We start from the raw sequence: 24,307 nt of genomic DNA, 5'->3' as shown, positions 1-24,307 counted from the left end.
AAATGTGATCTTCTAGAAGTGGTTTCTGAAAAATAAGTACATATACACAAGTAAGCAAGCACAAGAATCTGAAAAACCACAGGTATGTAAAACAAGCTACCTATCCATCTTTATAATTATTGCATTCCAATATCTTGAAATTTATAATACAGACTTTATGAAGTGAAACATTGAGGTGTTCTCCAAGGAGAAAATGGGTGCATTCTATTTCAGAGAATGTATTTAAATAAAAAGTACTGTATATTCTTGTTGTATTATGTTTTACTCTTCTAAAAGAGGATCATTTTTCTATTGTGACCAGATGGCTTTGTCTTTAACCAGTTGTTGCTTGATACTTGTTTTCAAAAACACTTTTGCTGACCCCTGGCTGGTGTAGCTCAGTGAATTGAGCACGGACCTGGGAACCAGAGGATCACAGTTTGATTCCCAGTCAGGGCATATGCCTGGGTTGCAGGCCAGTTCCCAGCAAGGGGCACACAAGAGGCAACTGTACATTGATACTTCTCTCCCTCTCTCCTTCCCTTCCCTCTAAAGATAAATAAATAAAATCTTTAAAAAAACTTTTGCTGAATAAAACTTTCAGTTCTGAATAATTTCATTTGTGAAACCGTTTAACTAACAAAGTCACCCTGTTGAGATAACGTGACAGTATATGCTTTTTACAAAAATTGTATCCCACTGTTGACTTAAAATCTCACTTATCAGATTACTGAAATACCTATATATTAGGTATTCTTTTAATCCAGCCCTTCTGTTTTTAACCATCTTGTCACTTTTCTCCTCCTACCTTGTTGCTTTTCTAAGCCCAACATGCGCATTTATAAGTCTAGTCAATAACCTAAAAACTGTTATATTGCTCTAAGTAGGTTGGTCAAGTGAGTAAGAATAGCTTCAACACTTCTTGCCAGTCTTAAATGTACCAATCAAAATCTGTCTTATAGACATCAATCCATAACATCAATTCATGACGTCAGTGAAATTCACAGGCAAAGCTCATTACAGTATATCACTACCACGTTTAACAAAACTTTGCTATTCCAAATAAATAGCATTAGAAAACAAAAAGAAGTAGAAGAGAAAAAGGCAAAGATAAATATTGCATTGCTCTCTAAAGCACTGGGATTTGATTGTTATTCAAAAGATCCATTGAACTGATAAAATTTGTCCCTTACAATTTGATAATAAAATCAATTTTTTCTAAATTGAAAGAGAAAAAGAAGTACCTTCATAATCTTATCTACTTGACTGAACTAATGATAGCTTCAGTATGGGGGTCAAAGACAATCATGGTCAAATAATAAGTTTTTCTCTTTTTTTTGAAATTAGAAATATATTTTTATTTTATTTTTTAAAATATATTTTTTTAATTATGCCATTTCAGTTGTTCTATTTCCCTCCTTCATTCCCCTCCACCCTGTACTCCTCCTCCCCCACCATTTCCACCCTTTAGTTTATGACCATGTGTCTCAAGTTCTTTAGATTCTATATTTCCCCTACTATTCTTGCCCTCCCCCTATCTATTTTCTATCTACTGTCTATGCTACTTATTTTCTGTACCTTTTCCCCCCTTCTCCCACTCCCCTGTTGCTAACCCTCCATGTGATCTCCATTTCTATGGTTCACTCCTGATCTAGCTGTCCTCTTAATTTGCTTTTGTCTTAGGTGTGGTTGTTAATAACTGTCAGTTTGCTGTCCTTTCACTGTTCATCTTTTTTATCTTCTTGTTTTTAGGTAAGTCCCTTTAACATTTCATATAATAAGGGCTTGGTGATGATGAACTCCTTGAATTTGATCTTATCTGAGAAGCACTTTATCTGTCCTTCCATTCTAAATGAAAGCTTTGTTGGATAGAGGAACATATGAAGGCTAAAGTAATTGAAATGAAGGGAAATAATAAGTTTTTCATTACAATACAATTCAGAAGGATTTGCCTTTATCATTAAAATGAAATTTTTGCATACTAAGGCCCTTTCTCTTTTTTTATTGAAGTATGGTTGCTATACTATATTATATAAGTTTCAGGTGTACAACATAGTGATTAATAATTACATTCTTTAGATGTGATCACCAGAATAAATGTCACCATGCAAAGTTACTATGATAATATTAAGGCCCCCTTTTGATAACTGGGTAGTATACTGTTAAATGGTAGAAGAAGGCAGGAGGGGAAATGTTCAATTTTGTGGATTGTTTTCCTTAGAATGTTGGGCCATGGTGCTCTCACAGGGAAGTTAAAGTTATTACATTGGCTATAAAAGAGTCAAGCATCAAAATGGCTTTTAAAGACAATGAAAATTTCTCTTTCCTTGGTGCCAGGGTGGGGGGGTGGTGCGTGTTCATCACAGTGCCAAAATGTAGCGATAGCTTGTGATATTTGACATTCCACCTTTATAGCTGAAGAGGGATTTGTGTTAGCTCGTGCCAATGAAGGTGTAAAACAAAATCACATACCATTCTTGAATCTTGAAAGTATCTAATTGCACACTCAACCAGTTTAAAAGCAAATTGGGAGTTCTGGAATATAGACTGAGCTAAAGACTGAAAAGTTGCTGTAAAAAGCTTGTGGATATGAAGTGGCTTCAGGAAATCTCATGAACATTTAGGAATATATAAGTTTGCACTGCGTAGGACTTAGTTGTTATTTGACTCAGGAAACTGGGAAGTAGTTAATCATCCCCCAATGTATCTAAGAGGAATAAGGTCTGATCTTCTAAGTTAGAAAGGAAAAGAGTACACTTGAGATTTTGTTTCTTTTTTGAATTATAGCATTCTCATTGTAGAGACATTGAGTACTTTAGAGATATTTTATTTTTAGGTATAACATACATACAATAAAGTATAAAATGCATTAATCAAGATGTATTTTACATGTGTGTACACCCATGTGATTACCACCCAGGTCAAGATACACAGCACTTCCAGCACCCCTGGGGATTTCTTCCTTTTGCCTTTCTGGTCAGTTTTCACCCCACTTTCAACCTGAAGGTAACCACATTATGATTTCTAAAAACGCCATTTCCTAGTTTTGTCTGCTTTTAAGCTTCATATAAGTAGTAAATAGAAGGGACTGTGTATATGTCTTTCACATAACAGTGTCTATGAAAGTCATCCATATTGTAGTGTATATTTGTAGTTTGTTCTAGTCTGTTGTTGAATAGTAATTCCATTGTATGGATATACCAAAATTTGTTTATCCATTCTCCTGTTCGATCTTTGAATTGTTTCAAGTGTGGCTAATATGAATGAAGCAGCTATGAACATTCTTACTTAAGTTTTTTGGTACACATGTCCACTCATTTCTCTTGAACATATATCTATGAGTCAAATTGTAGGGTCATAGAGTAGGCTTATATTTAGCTTTAGTAAATGTTGCCAAAGTTTTTCAAATTGGTTATACCAGCTTAAATTCCACAAATAGTGTGCAAGGATTCCAGTTGCTGTACATTTTCACTAATACATGGTTCTGTCAGTGTTTTTAATTAATTTTGGGGATTGCATATTGGATCTACTTGTGGATTTTTAAATTAAAAAAATGTAATTGTGGCAATATATACAAAATAATGGAATTATCATCATAACCAGTTTTTAAAATCTACAGTTACTGGTATTAAATACATTCACATTGTTGTATAACTGTCACCACCATCCATCCTTTTACCTCTTGGAAAACTGAAACTGTACCCATTAAACAATGAATCCCCATTCTTTCTTTCCCCAGGCGCTGGGAATCACCATTCTACTTTATGTCTCTATGAATTTGACTGCTTAAGTGTCTCATGAGTAGAACCACAGACTATTTATTCTTTTGTAACCAGCTTTTTTCACTTAGTGTAATGTCCTTAATATTCACCCATGTTGGAGCATGTGTCAGAATTCCCTTTTTAATATTCCATTGTATGTGTATACCACATTTTGTTTAAACATTTGTCTGTTAGTTGGTGAACACTTGGATTGTTGTCACCTTTTTCTGTTGTGAATAATTGCTGCCATGAACATGGGTGTACAAATATTTTTTCAGGACCCTGCTGTCAATTTTTTTCCAATACCCAGAAGTGCAATTGCTGGGTCATATGGTAATTTTATTTTAACTTTTTGTAGAACCACCATACTATTTTCCAAAGCTACCACACCATGGTGTGGTGTAGCTTTTATATTCCCAACAATGTAAAAGAGTTCCAGTTTTCCCACATCCTTGTCAACACTTGTTATTTTCTGTTTTTATGGTCGCCATCCTAATGGGTGTGAGGTGGTCCCTATAGTTTTAGTTTCCTTGTAAGAAATATTGTTAAATGCTATTTCATCAACTTACTGGCATTTGTATATCTTGTCAAATTCCTGTTAAAATCTTGCCCATTTTCAAATTGGATTATTTTTTTTAAATGTCAGTTCTTTTATTTTGTAAATATGAATATATGATCAAATATATGTATTACAGATACTTCCTCACTTTGACTTGCCTTTTTATGGTCTTCATGGTATGTTTTGATGATTTGTAATGAAATCAATTTTCTTTTTATGGATATTGCTTTTTGTGATTTATAAAATCTTTGCCTACTTTGGGGTTATTTTTAAAAACTTTAAAGGTTTTATTTATTTTTAGAGAGAAGGGAAGGGAAGGAGAAAGAAACGGAGAGAAAAATCAGTGTGTAGTTGCCTCTCATGTGTTCTCCACTGGGGACCTGGCCTGCAACCCAGGCATGTGCCCTTATTAGGAATCGAACCCATGACCCTTTGCTTCACAGGCTTGTGCTGAACCCACTGAGCTACACCAGCCAGGGTATTAAAAAAAAAACTTTTTTTCCTGGCTGGTGTAGCTCAATGGATTGAGCATGGGCCTGCGAACCACACAATCACGGTTTGATTCCCAGTCAGGGCACATGCCTGGGTTGCAGGCCAGTTCCCAGCAGGGACTCACGAGAGGCAACCATACATTGATATTTCACTCCTTCTCTCCTTCCCTTCCCCTCTAAAGATAAATAAATAAAATCTTAAAAAAACTTTAAAAACTTTTTAGTTACTGAAAACATATACAGGCAATCTGTTTGGAAGATGCAGTAAATTAACTATAAGTGTATTTCAAATTAGATCCCTAAGTATGAATGTTGGGAATATACTTTGCTGTAACAGGTGCCAGAGGAGTTTGAAAAAACATGTTTTTCAATAAGATACATGGACACAGATGCTCTTATTCAAGTATCCCCTATTACTGTCTCCTCCCAACACTGACTGTCTTGAGGGCTTCTCTAAGAGTGGGACTTAGAGAAGAGCCTGGTAATGACTTGGCTAGAAGAAAGAAGGTGGAAAAATGGATGGGTATCTGCTTTTTTGTAATACAAAATCCATACTTGCTGAATGATCCTTCCCCTTCTTTCTTCCATCTCCAAGGCAGGGTTGCTGCCATTTGGTGCTTTTTTTCCCTTTGCCTCTGAAATTTCAATATCCCTTGGGATTATGCCATTTGTTAGCTTTTTCTCTTCTCCATGTACATCTTTTCCCTGAATTCCCTGTGTTCGCATTCACTTTTATCTCTTGAGCTATCTTTCTGTCCCTCTGTCTTGTCCTAAAGTCTCCTCAGATATTTATGTCCTGGTCCTACCACCTGTCCATGAACATAACATTCAGACTTATGTCTTTTTCTGCCTCCCAGATATCTTTCACTAGATATTCGAATGGTGCTTTTATGAAAAACACTCATTTCTCTACAATCTGCTCTTCTTTCCTGCCTTATGTATATTTGCCATTAATTGAGGATCCCAAAGTTGAAATCTTGGCACAGCCCCAATCTATCACCCTCAGAGTCCATATTTAGTTGGTTATCCAGGCTGCTGGGTTTTTCTCCTATTTCTGAAACATCTTTCAAAGACATCTTCTTTTTATATTTGCTATGTCGTAGCTGGGGTTTCCATTTTGTAGTCAAAATGGCTTGAATGATTCCCTTCATTCTTTTTAAAAAAGATTTTATTCATTTTTAGACAGAGGAGAAAGGGAGAGAAACATCAATGTGTGGTTGCCTCTCACACATTCCCAACTGAGGGCATGGCCCGTAACCCAGGCATGTACCTTGACTGGGAATTGAAGCAGTGACCTTTTGGTTCACAGGCCAGCACTCAATCCACTAAGCCATACCAGCCAGGCTCCCCTAATTCTTAAACTCCTTCTAATTCCCCACTTATCAGTTTTGCCCTAAAACATAGATGTAATCATGTCATTTCCTGTTTAAAAATGATTTGTAGCTCTCCACAGCCTATAAGAAGCATTCAGATCTCTTAGCATGATTTATACTGTGACACCCTTTATTATTTGCCTTCAAGTTGCTTTTCCTGTTCTGTCATCTGCCATTTTCCCCATTCTCCATCTGTCCTAAACTATTTTCCACTTTTAGAACATTCTTTTCTTTCCTGCACCTGTGCTTTCCTGCATCTGTGCTTTCTTGTATCTGTTCTTTTGGACAAATTGTCCATTCTTGTTCTCTGGTGCCTTAATATTTTTCTTTAAAAATTAACTCAAATTTGAGTGAGCCTCTCTATTGTTCAAACCTTTTAATTCATACTTCTTTTATGTAGTTTGATGAGGTGACTCCATAATTGCAGGTACTATCATGTATTAATATTTGTACTCCTAGTAACTACTGAGAGAACTACTTCAAATACAGAAGATGTTTAATATATGTTCACTGAATGGGTAATTCATGAAGAATCTATTCCTTACTATATCAGTTAGCTTTTTTGCTGCTTAACAAGCCACCACAATATTAGTGTGGGTAGTGGTTTAAAACAACAAGCATTTTGTTAGCTCTTGATTCTGTGGGTTGCCAATTTAGGCAGGACTCAACTGCACAATTCTTTGGATGGGAGCTTGTTTTCTCCTGGGAGGGTTGGGGGGTGGCTCTTCTAGGATGGACTCATTTCCTCTCCACATGGTTTCTAGCCTTTAACCAGGCTTGTTCACACCATGACTGGCAGGGTTTTAACACAGAGTGGAGGCATGTAAGATCTTGAGGCTTAGGCTTGAAACTGGCACAAGTTTACTTCCTCTAAATCCTGTTAGTTAAAGCTAATCACAGAGCCACCCCTGATTTAAGAGGTGGGGAAATAGATTCATCTCTTGAAAGGAGGAGCTATAGCTGTTGCAAGGACCATAGACAGAGAGAGGAGAATAATTGTAGCCATTTTTATAAGTAGTCTGTTGTACTTACCTATGAGCAAGAATATTATATTAAACCAGACTTGGTACAGAGGGGTGATTCTACTGAGGTCACCCCCAGGGAGGATAGTTTTGACCTTGCCTAACTGCATCTAAGATGAGCCCAACTAGGATGGCCCCATGGTTCCTAGCATCCTTCTTTGTTCTTTCTTTCTAATCCTCCCTCATTACTTTTTAACCAAAGCATATTTAAGACACCCCAGGTTTGTTTGTTTGTGGTTTTTTGGGGGGGCCTTAGTGAAGTACCATTGGTTGCTCTTCAGTATTGAAGAAGAAGAAACCTCGCTTTCTTCTTCATTAGGGAAGCAGCTGTAGTATTGGAGACCTTCTCATTAGGGAGCATCCTTTAGTATTTGCCACTGATTGCCTCTAGTATCTGATTTAAAAGGCCTTTGGGGGGAAAGCTTCAGGAAATGAAAAAAGATCTGATTGATTGGAACTCATCATCTGTGTTCTCCCTCATCATGTGTGAAAACTGGAGATTTTCTCCTAATGAGAAACAGTAATTTACATGCTCTTAATGTTTGTTTGTGTGCTTTTCAAGATGTTACAAACTATTCAGAGTGGAAAAATGAATTTAAATGTTTCTGACTTACTTTCTATTAGAGAAGGAAGTATGGTTAAAACATACATGTAAGAGTTTAGTTGAAATACACATCGAAATTGAAGTGTATACTAGTAAATACACTTAGTAAAACATACATGGAGTAACCCTAATTTTCCAGAAATAGGTTTTTTCCCCAGAACTTGGTTTTAGTGTACATCTGTGTATTTCAGTAGAGCCGTTAGAAATAAAGCAGATATAAATTTTACCTCATTAGAGCCCATTTCTTAAGAGAAACAGATAAACTGAAGTAAGCAAAAGAATAGGAGGCACTAAAAGGGCCCAAGACTCATTATGATGGCTTAATGATGTCTTTTGTATTTTCTCTTCTTTTAAAAAAATATTATTTATTTTAGACAGGTGACTGGAGGGAGAAAGAGGGAGAGAAATATCAATATGTGGTTGCCTCTCACATGCCCCCTACTTGGGACCTGACTTGGTCAGCAACCCAAGCATGTGCCCTGACTGGGAATTGAACTGCTGACCCTTTGGTTTGTAGGCTGCTGCTTCATCCACTGAGCCACACCAGTTAGGGCTTTTTCTTCAATGTTTTTTATTGTGGTAAAATACACATAATGCAAATTATTCCATATTAACTATTCTTACATGTACAGTCCAGTAGTATTAAACATTCACATGGTTGTGCAATCATCACCATCATCCCTCTCCAGAATTCTTTTCATTTCACAGAACTGAACTATGTCCCCATTAAACAAGAACTCCTCATAACCCCTGCTCTGAATCCTTGGCAGCCACCATTCTACTTTCTGTTTCTCTATAATTTTTCCATGTATTTCTTAGCTGTATTGTATAAGCACAGTGACTGGTGCTTGGTGGTAACTCAGAAAATTTATGTCTCTTGCTCTCCTTCCCCTGCCTCTTGTCCTTTGCTCTGCCCCCTCCTCATTTGTCACAGCTTGGTTTTTGGTCTCTCTTAGGGAGAGCTTACTGCCCAACTTTTGGGCATTGTTTTTCTTCTTTGGTCACTGTGATCACTTCTTATAACCTAGGCTACTTATTTCTTCCTTTTCTAATTTTCTAATGATGCCCTTCTGTTGTGGAATTAAGCAACAACCTGTAGTCACCTACCTGCTCTTCCTGTGTGTGTTCACCAGCCTGGAGGGGAGCTGTTCCCTTATACTCTTAAGTCACCATGCTGAGTACCACAAAGTACCATTGTGTGCTAGGTAGAATTATGGTCCCAGAAAGATGTCTATGTCCTAATCCTTGGAACCTGTGAACATGTTAAACAACAAAGGGGAATTAAGATTGCAGATGGAATTAGGGTTGCAACTTGGCTGACTTCAAAATAGAAATTATCCTGGATTATCTGTGTGGGCCCAATGTAATCACAGGGGCCCTTAAAAGTGGTATGTGTTGTAAGATATCCTTACAGCTAAGTTTGTGGATTGCTCAGAGTCTTAACTTACCTTGAATATGATCTTTGGTTAATGATTTATTGATAAATTAATTACTCCTATAACAAATGACTATATTAGTTTTTTGTGATATTAGCTATAGTGAAAGAAAGGTACTTTTATTGAATGCCTATGAGTCAGGTGCTTTACATATATTACCATTTTTAACGTACTAAACAACCCAAGAAGTAGATATTATTAACTCCTTTTATGGATGAAGGAATAGGCACAATGTTTAATTTATACAAGATCACCTGGGTGATCCTGAGGGTTTTTTTGCACATAAAAAAATTCTGAAGTGTGACATTTTCACATTTGCAAGGCATGCTTATGGTTTATACTGTCAAATGTTATATTTTAAAGTCTTGCCTTGAAATTTGAAAGTTGAAGATTAATTTGTAATTTGTATTTTGTTGAAGCAACATGGCATCGTGACATTTACAAAACAGAAGACAACAACCAATCATAAGCCCAGCAAAATCTTGATTATATTTTTGCATACTTTGTAGTCTCTTTTTTTGTATATGTATGTTGTAATTTCCCAGAGCTGTAATCAGTCATATTTAAAAATTTTTACATGATATGAAAACACAACGTGTTCTTTCTAATTATTATCTTTAGTACATAATAGGTTGTTTCCTATTTTTTTATTATTAAAAGTAATGCTGAAAGAACAGTTCCTATCTGGGACATGCTGTTTGTTCTCTTGGCAGAAAGAAGGAGCACAGTCCAAACCACACAACAGTTAAAACCTCTGCTTGGAGGTGGTTGGCGTCATATCGGCTTAGATTTTCATTAAAGTGTGTCACAGGGCCAAACCAAAAGTCAACTAAGTGGAAGCATATACTTATCTCCCAATGATGATTGACAGGATGAGTAATTCTATCATGAAGAGGGAGAAATAGTTGGGAATAGTGATTCCATCTACCACCTAGAGGAGAAAAGGTGACTAGAGGTAGAACATAAAAATAGAAATAAGTAAGACTAGCAGATCTAGATAGGTAGGTGGGTTTTAATTCATATTCTGACCTTGAGCACAGACTCTATTCAGTTGTCTCCTCTTTGATACTAAAAGGGGAAAAATGATGTATCGAAAGCATGCTGCACTTTGCTTGACTTGTTAAAGGCTTCCAGCAAACACTGGGTCCTGTTAAAGATATAATTTTGCCATGATACCGAATAGGCTATTTTACTGTCCCTGTCTGGACAGAAGTTGACTTCTTTGGTTTTAACTGAAATATATACAACACTGTTGATTTTCTAGTCATTAAAGAAAAGATAGGCTTACTTTCTAGATTATTGTCCTTAAATTCCATAAAAAAGTGCATAATCACCAGTAAGCCACTTTAAAATTCTTGATCCCAAGTTCCGAGGGGTTCAATAGGGTGGAAATCAACATTTCCCACGTGATTATATATTCTTTGTTACATAAAGGGTGATCCAAGGGCCATCAAATACTCTGTCACCTGGAAGCTTGATAGAAATGCAGCATCTCTCCCTCAGACATAGCCCCAGGACATTTGTATGTACATTGAAACCTGAATAGTACTGATAGATGCTTCTTAGAAACACTGTTTCAAAAAATCAAAATTTTCTTTAGAAATTATTTGCCTTTTTCCCTGGCTGATGTGACTCATTTGGTTGGGCATCATCCTGCAAAGTGAAAAGTCACTGGTTCAATTCCCAGTCAGGGCTTATGCCTACCTTGTAGGATTGATCCCCAGGGCAGTACAAGAAGCAATGATCTGTGCTTCTCTCACACATTGATGTTTCTCTCCCTGTCTTTCTCCTTCCCTCCCCACTCCTTCTAAAAGTTTTTCAAAATTCTTTCCCTTTCAATTCAACCATGATGAAGACATCAATAATATTTATGTAAAGATAAAACTTTAAAAATATTTTAGTGTACAGTATTTAAAAAGGACATAATTATAATCATTTATAATTGTTTTTTTTTCTTTTCCAACTTTTAAGAAAAATGAAGTAATTTTACCTAGGAGGTTTAATTTTGATTTTAAGATGTTGGTCCCTGACAGTTTCAGAAGTCTTAAAATTACAGATCAAACTATAAGTATTACAAGTAATCTAACATGTAACAGTTAAAGTCTTTGGAACAAAATGGTAATTCTTGAACCAAAGAATTTTTTGTGCTACTTGTACTTTTCTTTGATAGAAATCTCGTTCCTGAGTTTCCTTATTGCAGATTGTGTATCAGGGAGGTTCTGGACCCTGAATGAACAGTATTTAAAAATATTTTCACAAATTCTCAGATGCTCAACCAATGTAAGATATTTGTCTGGTTGGAGCCAAATCTGTGCCTGTGTTTGTAAATAAACTTTTGTTAGAACACAGCCATGCCCATTCATTTACCTATTGTCTATGGCTAACTTCATGATACAGTGGCTTCAAAAGTCTTAAACTATTTATCTGCCCGTTATGGAAAAAGTTTGTTAACCCGCTGGTGACAAACAATAATGAAGGATACCTTTTTTAAAAGATTCTATTCACTTATCTTTAGAGGGGAAGGGAAGGAGAGAAGGAGAGAAATATCAATGTATAGTTGCCTCTTGCATGTCCCCTGCTGGGAACTGGCCTGCAACCCAGGCATGTGCCCTGACTGGGAATCAAACTGTGATCCCTTAGTTCTCAGGCCTGCCCTCAATCCACTGAGCTACACCAGCCAGGGCGAAGGATAGCATTTTATATATGTGAATTGTAGAGAAAGCTGTCTAAAGAATCTTGATATTTTTCTTTTTAAATTTTTTACAATTTTTTCTTGTTTATTCTGTTGTAGTTGTCTCGATTTTTCCCTCTTTGCCTTCCTCTGTCCCACCACATCCCTCACTCTCAGTCCATGCCACCTATCCCACTATCCATGTCCATAGGTCATTTATACATATTCCAAAGAATTACTCTCTTCCCCTACTTTCATCCCCTATCCCCTTTCCTCTGGCAGCTGTCAGTCTGTTCCCCATCTGCATGTGTCTGGTTCTGTTTTGCTCATTAGTTAATTTTGTTCACTAGACTCCTTTTATATGTGAGATATCTTCATTAAGTTCTTTTGAATTAGTGTTTTAGGATTCCCAGCAGTGGAATGGCTGGGTCAAAAGGCAGTTCCACTTTTAGTTTTCTGAGGAAATTCCATACCGTTTTCCCCAGTGGCTGCACCAGTCTGCAATCCTTCCAACAGTGCACTAGGGTTCCCTGTCCTCCACAACCTCTCCAACACTTGTTTGTTGATTTATTAATGATGGCCATTCTGACAGGTATGAGGTGGTACTTCATTGTGGTTTTAATTTGTATCTCTCTAGTGGCTAGTGATGTTGACCATCCTTTCATATGTCTATGGGCCATCAGTATGTTCTTAGAGAGGTTTCTCTTCAGGTCCATTGCCCATTTTTTAATTGGATTGCTTTTCTTCCTGGAGTGGGGTCATCTGAGTTGTTTATATATTTTGGAGGTTAAACCCTTGTCCCAGGTAATCATTGGCAAATTTGTTTTCTCACACAGTCTGTTCCCATTTCATTTTCATGATGGTTTCTTTAGCAATGCAGAAGCTTTTAAATTTGATGTAGTCCCATTTGTTTATTTTTTTCTTTCTCTTGCCCTAGGAGATATCATCAAAAATATTAGTACATAAGATATCTGAATCTTTACTACCAATGTTTTCCTCTAGGAAAACATTTATGGTGTCAAAACTTATATTTAAGTCTTATCTATTTTGAGTTTATTCTGGTGTATGGTGTAAGTTAATGGACTACTTTCATTTTTTTTCATGTACCAATCCAGTTCCCCCAACACCATTTATTGAAGAGGCTATTTTTACTCCATTGTATGCTTGTGCCCCCCCTTTGTTGAATATTAATTGACTGTAGAGACATGGGTTTATTTCTGAACTGTCCATTGATCTGTGTGTCTATTTTTATGCTAATATAAGGCTGTTTTGATTACATTGGACTTGTGCAGTTTGATTTCAGGTATTGTGATCCCTCCTACTTTGTTCTTCTTTCTCAAGATTGTTGTGGCTATTTGGGGTCATTTTTTGTTCCATATAAATTTTTTATGTGTTTTTAAAATATATATTTTATTTATTTATCTTCAGAGGGGAAGGGAAGGAGAGAGGGAGAGAAACATCAATGTATGGTTGCCTTTCGTGCGTCCCCTGCTGGGAACTGGCCTGCAGGGAACCGGCCTGCAACCTGGGTATGTTCCCTGACTGGGAATCGAACTGCAATTGTCTGGTTCGCAGGCCCGTGTGCTCAATCCACTGAGTTACACCAGCCAGGGCTTGTTCCATATAAATTTTTGAAATATTTGTTCTAGGTCTGTGAAATATGCCATTGGCATTTTAATAGGCATTATATTGAATCTATAGATTGCTTTGGGTAGTATGGACATTTTAATGTTAATTCTTCCAATCTTTGAACAGGGTATGCTTCTATTTGTTTGTATCTTAATCTCTTCCGGTGTTCTGTAGTTTTGTGAGTACAGGATTTTTTTTTTTTTTTTTTTTTTTTTTACCTCGTAGGTTAAGTTTATTCCTAGGTACTTTATTTTTGTTGTTGTTGCTATAGTAATTGGGATTTTTTCCCAAGTTTCTCTTTCTGATAGTTCATTGTCGATGTACCAAAATGGCATTGACTTCTGAATATTGACCTTGTGTCCCGCTGCTTTGCCAAATTTACTTATTAGCTCAAGTAGTTTTTTGTTGACGCCAATAGAGTTTTCCATGTAGAATATCATGTTATCTGTAAATAATGACAGTTTTACTTCCTCTTTCCCAATTTGCATGCCTTTTATTTTGATTTTTTTCTTTAAATAGAAAAATGTAGTTGATCTAACATTTGCTAAGTTTTTATTTATTCTTTTCTTTCAAATTATATGTTTGTATTAGGGCCCTGACAACAGGTTAAGTTTGCCAGTTTTAAAAAATTTTTTAAAATTTATTTACTTTTAGAGAGAGGGGAAGGGAGGGAGGAAGAGATGGAGAGAAACATCCATGCATGGTTGCCTTTTATGTGGCCCCCACTGGGGACCTGGCCTGCAACCCAGGCATGTGTCCTGACTGGGAATCGAACCAGCAACCCTTTGGTTCCCCGCCCACACTCAATCCACTGAGCTACACCAGCCAGGGCAACTTTGCCAGTCTTTGGAACTATTTTTAGTCTTTCAATCAGTTCTTTTCAAAAGTCCTGAAGATAATGCTGTCACCAGATGCTGATTTACTACACAAATGCAGTGGTTTTTAAATGAACCGTGTATGTTTTTATACATTTCATGGATATATGTGACTTCCCTCTGCATCTCAAAAAACATTTTCTCTTGGAATCCCCCAACCTTAGTCTCTTCCTTCCCTGGGGTGCTTCTTTGCGGTGGGCTGTGAGACCTTTACTGACAAACTCTTAAACAGCTTAGTCATTGAGGAAAGGGTGACTCATTCTAAACCCCCTTAGAGTTAAGAAACCCACCATATGCCTATGCGAGGTGAATCATTAGACTGGGACAGCATGCTTGGTGGATACAGTTCAGAAAAAAATCCCACTTTTTATTCTCAACCTCTTTTCCTTTTACTGTAAGTTGGGTTAGGGTAAACATTTAAAAAATCATACATTACTCATTAGGGGTTTTAAAAAATTTAATCTTGCCCTGGCTGGTGTGACTCAGTGGATTGAGTGCTGCTAGCCTTCAAACTGAAAGGTGACTGGTTTGATCCTTAGTCAGAGCACACGCCTGGGTTGCAGGCCAGATCCCCACTAGGGGGCATGTGAAAGGCAACCACACATTGATGTTTCTCTCCCTCTCTTTGTGCCTCTCATTTCCTCTCTCTAAAATATAAATAAATAAACAAATAAATAAATAAAATCTTCAAAATTTTTAATCTTAATTTGCATTTTAGTTAATTCAGTATTCTTCATCCTTTGTTTTTATATGGTTATGTGTATATCAAATAATATAGATAGATATATATTTATGTATATATCTACATCTTCTTTGTGTGTACATGCATGTGTATAACTAATTCTTATTTTTTTGTAAGCCTTGATACTGAAAGAGATTAAGAGTAGAGGTTGTGATTGTACCCTTATAAGCTTTTTCTGCATCTGGACCTGTAAGTGATAAATTTTCCTCTGGTAGATGTTAATGTGTCACTCATTTACTAGCCAACAAGCAGGAGAGTCTTTATGCAAAGAATCATATCTATTGTTTCATTTTCCACTTAAATTATTTCTAGATAAAAGATGACAGAACACAGGAGTTCACCAATATTCCATTGATTCAATTAGCTACCATAGTAACTACTAAATTCTTATCTAAAGACTAGAATTTTCTTAAAATCCAGATAAAAATGATAACATTTGTTTGCAACTATTGTCAGGAGAGAAAAACACATGTACTAAATAATCAGTTGTTTAGCTCTATATGCTAGGACTTAATGTTTGAAGTTTGAAATATAGTGATAATGAGCAAATTTAGGAACCAGTTTATTCTCCTAATTACTTCAACTAATCTATCTGGTTGAAGATAAAAGGAGATGTGCTACTCGTAAGAACTGACAGGTCTGGGATAGATCAACAAAAATAGGAGTTTAGAGACATTTCAGACTATTGTATTTAGCCAAGTAATCCCATAGTTGAAGATATATTCACTCGGGAATTGTTGCCAAGGATCCAAATGCTATGAGCAACTTGTAACCAAGACTTCAGTGGTTGCTATTTGCAAAAGCCCTCGAATAAGCAAGGTGGAAATAATACTAGGATGGGTAAATATTACTATAGTAACAACTTATTTTCTATTAGAAAATTTGGAAAATAAAAGCAAGAATCCCTGCAACTCATTGAAATAAATATATGTTGTACAAAATGGAGACTACAGAGAAGCAAAGGTCATGCTTCTGATACTGCTTTTTATTAAGAATACTTTTCTCCATGAGGTGGTATAATATAAAGTATTGCATTTTGAGTGACTTTCTAATGTACAGTTTAGTTTGGATATAATCACAAGGGAAGGTGTAAATCCCTGAGAAAGCAATAATCATTTTTTTTGTTAGTATGACAATACTAAAATATGCTCTTCAAGTGAGATATAGTATTCTAGAGAAGCTAATTATCTTTTTAAATTCCATTATCTCAAGTAACTCTCTTGATTACAAAATTCTTTAAACACAGACTAGGTCTTTTGGGTTTTGACTTTTTTCAATTTTAAGTAAGGTTAAAAAAAAAGGTCACATAGTTATGAGAGCCATTTTCTTATAATGAAATACTGACAATTAGTTTCTTGATCATCTTTTACCTGTGGTGTTGTCAACCCTAGGTGTATATTAGAATCACCTAGAGAAGTTTGTCGAAAACTTCTGTGCTCTACCTCAAATTTCTCTCCACGGAAATCTTTAGTAAAAGGTGAAAGATTTATACGATCTGAAGAGAAACCAGAGTATCCACCTCAAATTTCTGATTTAGTTGATTCAAGGTTGGGGCATGGGCATTTGTATGTGTGTGAAAGAGATTTCATATGAGGATTGTAATGTGCAGCTAGGTTGGGAATTACTGTGCTACACCCTTAAAAATCATTAACAGCGAACCACATCATATTGATGATCTGTAAAACGATTTTAAAAATATAATTTTAGGTAGATGCAGCAGGTTATGTCTAGAGAGTCTAGTGGTCTCAGAGGTCCCTCCATCTCTGAGTTGCTGGGATTCTAATCCTCATACCTCAGGAGCTGTCTCATTTATTAGCCACCTGTTTGAGACACTTACCAAGGAAACATCTTTATTATGAAGTACACCCAATCTAGAGGGGTTAGGATGTGATAACTGAATTAAGAGGTTCTACAGTGACAAATTTCCATTAAACAATCCTGTGAGACTGGTTTTATTCCATTTTGACAATTCAGAACACTGATACTTAAAGAGGATACCTAATTAGGAGGTGGCAGAGACAGGATTTGCAAGATCTATTTGTCTTAGACACATTTTTTCCCATTTTATTATATTTTCTCACACATTGAGTGGATATTCCATGGTCTTGGTTGCTTGAGTGCTATGAATGTATATGAAAAATATAAACTAAGAGAATGAGAGAGCTCATGGGCAGCTTATGTTATCACTTTGAATATCTTTGTGTTTGAACACATTTGGCTAATATGAATTAATGATCATTATTGATAGGTAACATATGCCCTTAATGTTCTCAGCCTATAAATGCTCTTTATTATTTTTATATAAAATTAGATTATGGTCATGTAACAAGTAAAACAGGTTTTTATAATTCTTTGCAGCAAAGAACTATTGGAGTAGCCTACTACAATCACATTTATTGACTGTGTTAAGTAATTTATTGAGAGTTCTGTAAAACTTGGTCATCTGTAGTTTCTTGGGGTCAATATTTATTAACTGAATGGCTAGTATGACTTTCTTCAGAACTTTATATGTCAGTTCAAGACTATAAGCTTAATAAAAAGGGGAAAGTATCCACTTTCCAATTACAGCAAAGATAATCACAAAAGCAATTCCATTTACTGGCTTTCTGTTATAATGAAAAGATACTATAGATATATTTTTTCTAATCCTCATGAGTTAAGTGTAGTTCTTATATTGCAGTAGAGAAAACTACACTTAACAAAACAAGCAAACAAACAAACAATCTTTTCCCAAACTGCAGTGCTAGTAAGTGGTGGAGCACAGATTGAAACCAAAGTTTTCTGATTCTAAACTCTTTGCTTTTAGCTATCTTGCTGGGGAGACTGTCACTCTGTTAGCACTCTGTTTTAAAATGTGACATTTTGCTCAACTTCCTTCAAAGTGATTGTTCCAAATTAGTTATCCTCATGTCTTAAAGATTCATTAGCCATATGAGTTCCTTCTTTTTAGCTGCTGCTTTGGGTATTTAAAAATCCTTTTATGCATGTATGCACATCTATGAAATACAATATGCATACAAAAATGCTATATTAGCAATTTGCAGCTAAAAGAATTACTGTAAACAAGCACTCATTTAACCGTCATGAAAGCCAAGAAGTGGAATGGCGCAGGACCCCAGAAGCTCTCTCTGTCCAAGTACTATCCTGACTTTGGGAAAATCACTTTCTTGGTTTGCTTTTTATTTTATTACCTAAATATTCATCCATACATTAGTTTTATCTGTTTTTGAGCTTTATGTAAATTGATTAGTAGCATATATACTCTTGCATCTGGTTTTATTTGCTCAACATATCAATAATGTCATTTCCTGCATAATGATCTTGGACATATTTTGTTACATTTATTCCTGTGTACTTATTATATTTTGATGTTATCAAAATGACATTTTTCCAAATTTTATTTATACTAAGTGTTGATTTATAAAAAAATTTACTGTGGAGCTTGGTCATATTCGGCGATCTTGCTAAAACCCCCTTTAAAAGTATAGTAATAGTGAATCCTTTGAGTTTTCCATGACTATAATCTTTTTATCTGTAAATAATGTCTTTTTAATCTTCCTGTCTTTTTTTTTTTTTGACTTACTGTAATGGCAAACAGCTCGAGTGCAAATGTTGCGTAGAAGAGATGATGGTGGGCATCCTTTCTCATCCTCTTTTCTGAGGGAGTGCTTTTGATGTTTTACCATTAAGTATTATGTTTACAGATTTTTGGTATGTGTCTTTTTAGAATAGGAATTTCCTTTTTTTTTGCTTAAGTTAAAAACATCATCAATAGATTTGGCTTTCTCTTTATCTATTGATGAAAATATTTTTCTTTTTTAATATATTAATATGGTCAGTTATGAGGGGGGACAAAAAACCTGGAATTTATTTAAAAAAATTGTGTACTCATTCTTACATGTTCAAAGTACTTTCAGTCACCTTCAAAGTACTTTCCATTTGATGCAATATAGCTATCAAGACGTTTTATCCACTGCTCAAATCAGTTTTTGAACTTGTCAATTTTGATGCCTTTTAGTACTTCTGCCTCTTTTTTTCACCTCCTACAAGGGCAAACTTTTCCTTTTGAGGACTTTCTTCATCCAGGAAAACAAAAATTTGCTCAGGGTGAAATTAGGTGAATAGGTGGGGCCCTGAGGGCATGCAGGTTTTGGTCAAAAGTGCTGAACATTCAGTGTGCTGTGGGCAGGTGCTCTTGTAAGTCACCCATCATGAAATGGGCAAATGAATTGAAAGTCTTCAAAAAAATTCACTGAAGCTGAATGCAGCCTTTCACAATGCCGTCAGGTGCACTGATACAGATGGGTTCCTAGAACACTTACCTAGCACGGGAATCCTGTACTATAAGGGTCCCTCCCTCCAGAAGATAATTTCAGCTTTTTTGAGTTCCCCTCTCCCATATGCTGATTGACTTTGAGTTTAACAAAAATTTAAAGTAAGTGTGAATTCTTGAGTTGAATTCAGTTTCATCATGGTGTATTGTGTTTTTTAAAACGTGGGTTTGGCCCCCGCTGGTGTAGCTCAGTGGATTGAGCACGGGCCTGCAAACCAAAGGATTGCGGTTCAATTCCCAGTCAGGGCACATGCTTGCGTTGCAGGCCACTTACTAGCAGGGAATGCATGAGAGGCAACCATACATTGATATTTCTCTCCGTCTATTGCTCTCCTTCCTTTCCCCTCTAAAGATAAATGAATAAAATATTTTTTAAATGTGGGTTTGATGTGCTAATATTTTAAGATTTTTGCTTCCATGATCATTAATGGGATTGACAGTACACTTTTCAATTCTACTTGTGTTTTTGTATTTGCTTCAATATAAACTCCAAGCTATGGAAAGTGCCCTTTACTCATGTTCTATGGCAGGGTTTGTATAATTTATCCTTAAACCTTTGTGTTAAGTCTTACTGTTTTCTTAAATTTTTGGTAGAACTTGCTGTTGAACCATCTGGTCATGCAGTTTATTTTTTACCATGTGAAGGTTTTTAATTATGATTCAGTTTCTTAAATAACCATTTAAGTTTAATGTTTCTTGTGAGTTTTGGTAGGTTTTATTTTTGTGAATTTTTTCAATTTGTTCATAATTTTAAACTTAAGAGTAAAGTTGATTGAAATATGCTCTTTAATTATCTTTATCTGTAGTTTTGTCTCTTTGTTCATCAGTCTCCATCAAAAGTTTGGCATATTGATTAATCTTATCAAATGGACAACTTATGCCTTTGATGTTCACTATTTTATTCTTTTTTATTTCATTTCTGTTCTTATTAATATTTCATGTGATTTCTTTGGGCTTTTGTTTCTGATATCTTGAGATACATACTTTTGTTCTTATTTTCTAATATCTATTTTTTCTAAGTAGATTTGGCTTCTTACAAGTTTAGTTTGTAGTAAATTCGTTATTCAGTTTAAATATCTTTTAATTGGTATTGGTTTCATCCTTGGGTTATTTAGATATCTTATTTAAATTTTAAATATATTGCAATGCATTTAGTTTTGCTGGTCATTTTTATTTCTTTTAATGTAGTTCTTCTGTAGGTAACTTTTTTTCATTTTTTGTTATTTTGAAAGTGTCTTTCTACCATGGCTGGTGTGGCTCAATGCATTGAGCACCAGACTATGAAGCAAAGGGTCCCAGGTTCGATTCCCAGTTAGGGCACATGCCTGGGTTGCCATCCAGGTCCCCAGTAGGGGGTGTGCACGAGACAACCACACATTGATGTTTCTCTCCCTTTCCTTTTCCCTTCCTTCCCCTCTTTCTGAAAATAAATAAATAAATAAATAAAATCTGTTTAAAAAAGAAAAATAAGTGGGATGTATTTGAAAGTGTCTTTTCACTAGTTCTAAAATTCTAGGTTAGAGCTACTCTATTCATATAGTTTCTTTTTTTTAAGATTTTATTTATTTATCTTTAGAGGGGAAGGGAAGGAGAGAGGGAGAGAAACATCAATGTGTATGGTTGCCTTTTGTGCATCCCCTGCAGGGAACTGGCCTACAGGGAACTGGCCTGCAGGGAACCGGCCTGCAACCCAGGCATGTGCCCTGACTGGGAATCGAACTGCGAATGTCTGGTTCACAGGCTCGCGCTCAATCCACTGAGCTACACCAGCCAGGTCATGTAGTTTCTTTTAGTACTTTGAAGATAGTTCATTTCCTTTTGACTTTAGTAATTTCTTCGGAGTTTGGGGGCAAGACAACTGTCAGTTTAATTGTTGCTCTTTTGAATGTAATTTGTCTTTTTTGTTACTTTTAAAATTTTATCTGCATCTTTAATTTTCATATTTTTACTATAATGTGTTTAAGCATAAGTTTCTTTTAATTTATCCCTTTTAGGGTTTTTAGGATTTCTTGATTCTGAGAATTGTCTTTAGTGAGTTTTGGAAAACTCAACAATCGTATTTCTATACTTTTAGCCCATTTCTCACTCTTCTATCTCCAGTAAAATATGCGTTAAATATTCTTAGTGTGTATTCTTTACATATCCCTCTGTTTTAGTTCTTTATTACTGCACACAAACCATTCCAAGAACTAATGGCTCAAAATAGCTACCATTTCATTATTAATATTCTGTGGGTAGACCAGGGCATAGTTGGGATGATTCTTCTGCTAGTCTTGCTTGAGATCTGTCATGAAGCTGCAGTTTGAAGGCATCTGGGGCTTAAACATTGAAGATGCATTCACTTACTATCTAGTACACTTGAAGGAGACAGCTGGAAAACTGGTCTTCTACAGGGATGCCAGGACATCTCAGTCCCAAGGATTCTATATTTCATTCATCTGTCATATTCTCTCCATGTGGTCCCTCCAGCAGGGCAGCTGGGTTTCTTACATGATGGCCTGGGGCTTCCAAAAAGGTTTCTGAAAAAGTAGGAGCTACCAGGCTTTCATAAGACATAAGCCCAGAACTGGCATAGTATCACTTTTGCTCTATTCCTTTAATAGTTAAAGTTAAGCAAATCTTTAGTTAGAGCTAACCTAGATTTAATGTGGGAGGGGACTATACAAGTTCATGAATACTAAGAAATATGGTTTATTGTGGCTTATCTTTGAGACTTAAGTACCATACCTCTTATCCCTGTACTTTTGCCCTTCTTTATGCATCTCTGTAATTCATTCTGAACACCTTTACCCATGACTTACCTTGCAATTCACTAATTCTTTATCTATTGAGTTTCTAATTTTAAAAAAATGCATTTTGTGGTTTAGAATTGGCTATTTCCTTCATTTTCAAATCTATATAAAAATGTTTCAAGTTCCCCACTGACTTTTAACTCCTTGAATATATTAAGTATAGTTTTTTCACAGTCCAATTCTGACAATTCTAATATTTAGAGTCCTTTTTTTAGAAAATATTTTATTCATTTATCTTTAGAGGGGAAGGGAAGGAGAGAGGGAGAGAAATATCAATGTATGGTTGCCTCTCGTGTTCCCCGCTGGGAACTGGCCTGCAACCCAGGCATGTGCCCTGACCGGGAATAGAACCAGCAACCCTTTGGTTTGCAAGCTGGCACTCAGTCCACTGAGCCACACCAGCCAGGGCTGGAGTCTTTTGTGTGTGTGTGTGTGTGTGTGTGTGTGTGTGTATCTCGTTTCTGCTTTTTCTTGCTCATGGTTTTTTTTTTTTTTTTGCACAAGTGGTTATCTTTGGTTGTGTCTTGTTTGTTTGAAGAGTTAAGATATCTTTTGGCTCTAGAGAATTATTTCATTTTCTTCTGTCATCTGAACCATTCAGAAAACTTGAAACTTGGCTGTAAATCCACATGAGAGCTGGTTATTTTTTTTGATCACTTTAGTTTTTATTAAAAAATGAATTGACTTACTATTGGTAGGTCCCATCTTTTTTTTTGTACCTTGGAACCATTAGACATAATCTTCATCCTCTCAGTGTTTAAACAGCACCTCCCAGAAAAAAAAGCCCTATGTACAATCTCCAATCCACTTTGAGACTTGATACTCAGTTGTTCCTCATCATTGCAATAGCTTTAGTTTTCTTCAATGGGAGTCTAGGCCCCAGTCATCTGGTTCATTGTTACTGAAAGTAAAAGTTGCTGTAATTTTTAGCCCTGACTAGTGTGGCTTGTTGGATGGGTGTTATCCTCCTGCAAAGCAAAAGGTCGCTGCTTTGCTTCTAGGTCAGGATACATGCTGGGGTTGCAGTTCTGGTCCCCAGTTGTGATGTGTGTGAGAAGCAACTGATCGGTGTTTATCTTGGGCACCAATATATCTCTCCCTTTTTCTCCTTCCCTTCCTCTCTCTCTAAAAGTAAATAGATAAAATCTTTACAAAAGTGATCTGGACCAATTATTGCATTTTTTAAAATACAGGTGAACATAAGGACAAAAATAATAGTTAAGTATGTTGAATTTAAAGTTGTGATTCGATTTGTTGAGTTACAGTTATATTTGGTATGAATAAGTGTATATGCCTATCTATGTCTGCCTATTCTACATTATTATAATTTGTATGGAAATGGGGATTCACACCTTAAGAAAATGATCTGAGTTATGTGCAGTAACACTCTAGGTGACCTTTGCTGAGGCATATTACCTGAACTTTACTTTTTTCCACATCGGCTTTCAAATTCATTTGTATTTGAAAGAGGGAATGTACTTCTTGATATGAAACTTATTTGGTCATATTGCTGGGAAATAAAAATATCTTAGTAAGTGAGGTGATCATTTGGCAACACTACTTATGAAAAACCACTCTTAGGTATGCTGCATCTCTTACCAGTTGAACAGCTCCAGATACACAAACAACCTATTTTTGACAACATCTCTTTCTGGTATTTAGGCTGTGGCTGGGATGTCTTGCAAATGGAGTTGAATTCATGTCAGAATTACCTGCAAAGTCCACAAATGGTAAGTAAAGTTTATAGTTTACTAGGGTTTTGTGGCATGTTTTTTACTTACTTCAGTTGTTTTCTATTTAAACTTTAATAGGAACATATTTAAGTTTGTTAATGTTTTATGGTATTTTATCTTATTATTTTAATTTACTATTTGTTATACTCCTCTTTCCTTTATTTTTGCCATTATGAAGACATGGAATATTATTGTTTTATCAGAGGTAGAGAGGTGGCTAGAAAAGCATCAGGTGAGAAGAATTCTCTTTCCAACCTTTGGGAACTTCATTTATTATGAGAGCCTTGGGTTCTTCACTTCTGTTGTT

The 24,307-nt window shown here is 35.9% G+C and overlaps 1 long non-coding RNA gene and 1 other non-coding gene across 3 annotated transcripts; one reads left to right on the top strand and one right to left on the bottom strand.

Annotated features, from left to right (window-relative positions):
* Positions 1–23,992, top strand: LOC119055209 (uncharacterized). Of its 2 annotated transcripts, none has more exons than XR_005083652.2 (3): positions 1–82; positions 2,900–2,985; positions 23,930–23,992. It is a non-coding gene; the product is annotated as an uncharacterized LOC119055209 (long non-coding RNA). The 2 variants fall into 2 exon arrangements; XR_008392538.1 differs by lacking the exon at positions 23,930–23,992 and adding an exon at positions 3,719–3,819.
* LOC119055222 (U5 spliceosomal RNA) lies at positions 16,545–16,657 on the bottom strand. The gene has a single exon (XR_005083655.2). It is a non-coding gene; the product is annotated as a U5 spliceosomal RNA (small nuclear RNA).
* Positions 23,993–24,307: the final 315 nt, after the last annotated feature.

This window comes from Artibeus jamaicensis, unplaced genomic scaffold, assembly GCF_021234435.1.
Source record: "Artibeus jamaicensis isolate MK-2021 breed Jamaican fruit bat unplaced genomic scaffold, CSHL_Jam_final contig_60, whole genome shotgun sequence".
Classification (NCBI taxonomy): Eukaryota; Metazoa; Chordata; class Mammalia; order Chiroptera; family Phyllostomidae; genus Artibeus; species Artibeus jamaicensis.
Note: the sequence above shows the minus strand (reverse complement) of the source record. Positions and strands in the feature narration are given on the sequence as shown.